Here is a 1876-nt window from a genome sequence, read left to right on the forward strand (position 1 = left end):
TTCTGTTTTCCAAAAAAGTTCCATTCTCCAGGAATGAAGCAATCACGTGCTGGAACTTCAGAGCCAATTGGAAAGTCATAAGGAACACGAGTATTAGTTGATCTTATTTATCACAAGCCTGCAAATGCACAGTCCTAGAAAAGGCGGCCTCTCTATGCACATATGTAATTTTAAAAAGGAAAGAGTGATATAAAGGGGGCTGAGGTTTGGTCACCAAAAATCAGCATAATTAAAGGAAACAGTAACGAATAATGGGCACTAGAATTCAAATTACCAGATGTTTTAAAGAGATAGGGTGGCAGTTTTTGATTCTGTTTTGAACACCACATTACAAAAGAACTATTTAAAAAAAAAAAAAAAAAAGGATTAAAGGGAAAGAAAAAAAATAAAAAGAGTATCTAAACCGTTGAACGACCCCCTGTTTATTCCTGATAAACTTCAATCACATCTTCCTCCGTTCCCAGTTCTTTTGGAGTGTGATTTATCGGCAATTCTCTGACCTTCAAAGAGAAACCTGAGTGAAATCATGGGAACTCCCTGTCTTTGACGGTATGATTGAGTTTCTTGAGATGCGTCGTCATTTTCATTTTGAAGTGAATCTCACTGCTATCCTGTTCGTTGACTTTAATATATTCTCCTTCCTCCTTATCCCCGAAGTCTTCGATCGAAGGTTTTGCTTCCTGGTAAGACATGATGACGGTGGCTTCCCCCGGGGTCTCTGCACACCAGCGGCCTCAGGAAGGTAGAACCTTGCTCCGGGGTTTACAAATCCGTCTCTCTACGCGACAGCACAACACTGTGGCTAAAGGGACTTCCCCTACGCCTTCTACTTGTAAGATTTATCTATTAAATTTTTATTAGGTTTGCTTTTAATCTGAGATGTATATATATGCTGCTGCTGCTAAGTCGCTTCAGTCGTGCCCGACTCTGTGTGACCCCATAGACGGCAGCCCACCAGGCTCCCCTGTCCCCGGGATTCTCTAAGCAAGAACACCCGAGTGGGTTGCCATTTCCTTCTCCAATGCATGAAAGTGAAAAGTGAAAGTGGAGTCGCCCAGTGTGTCTGACTCTTCGTGACCCCATGGAGTACAGCGTACCAGGCTCCTCCGTCCATGGGATTCTAAGTTCATTAATATATTTCAAGGTGTAAGAAAAGTAGGTTTCTTCCTAATACCTATCTGCCTTGTGGTAGTTTCATTATTCCCACTTAACACAAGGGTAAACCTGGAGCTAGGTTAAAAACCTTCCACACAATCCCTCAGCTCCTCCCTGACTAAAGTAGAGATTCCAGCTCAGGCCCAGGTGATCACAGAGCCTCTACTTTTCCATCAACACCCTTCTGTTTTTGAAGAAACTAGATGCAAAAATGTAGAGAAGACAAATAAGCTGGATCCCCACTATCTATGACCTTAAAGAGTTTAAGACCTGGTCATGGAAAATGTAGTATAAACATACTTAAGTAGAGACATTCCCCCTACTGGTCCCAGCCTTTTCCTAGAGCCCAAGTTGTCTTTATTACTGCAATTCAGTCATATCTGACAGTGTCTGTGTCCTGGTTGAAAAAGGGAAAAAAGTGAAAGTGTTAGTTGCTCAGTCGTGTCCAGCTCACTGTGACTCCATGGAATTCTCCAGGCAAGCCATTTCCTTCTCCAGGGGATCTTCCCAACCCAAGGATCAAACCCCAGGTCTCCTGCATTATACACAGATTCTTTACCATCTGAGCCACCTGTGAGACCAAAGGACACCCATGGGCTTGAGGGGCCAAGTGGTCAGAAAAGTTATTACAAATGATAACCTCCAGGAGGCAGAGTTGATATCAGCATCTCCTACTACAGACATAACCTCTTGCATCTCCATGTAAGAAGAATACATTCCA

The 1876-nt window shown here is 42.9% G+C and overlaps 1 pseudogene; it reads right to left on the reverse strand.

Annotated features, from left to right (window-relative positions):
• Positions 1–398: 398 nt before the first annotated feature.
• LOC783932 (small ubiquitin-related modifier 1-like) lies at positions 399–780 on the reverse strand (annotated as a pseudogene).
• Between the last annotated feature and the right edge of the window lie 1096 nt (positions 781–1876).

The sequence above is a fragment of the Bos taurus genome, chromosome 9 (genome assembly GCF_002263795.3).
Source record: "Bos taurus isolate L1 Dominette 01449 registration number 42190680 breed Hereford chromosome 9, ARS-UCD2.0, whole genome shotgun sequence".
NCBI lineage: Eukaryota > Metazoa > Chordata > Mammalia > Artiodactyla > Bovidae > Bos > Bos taurus.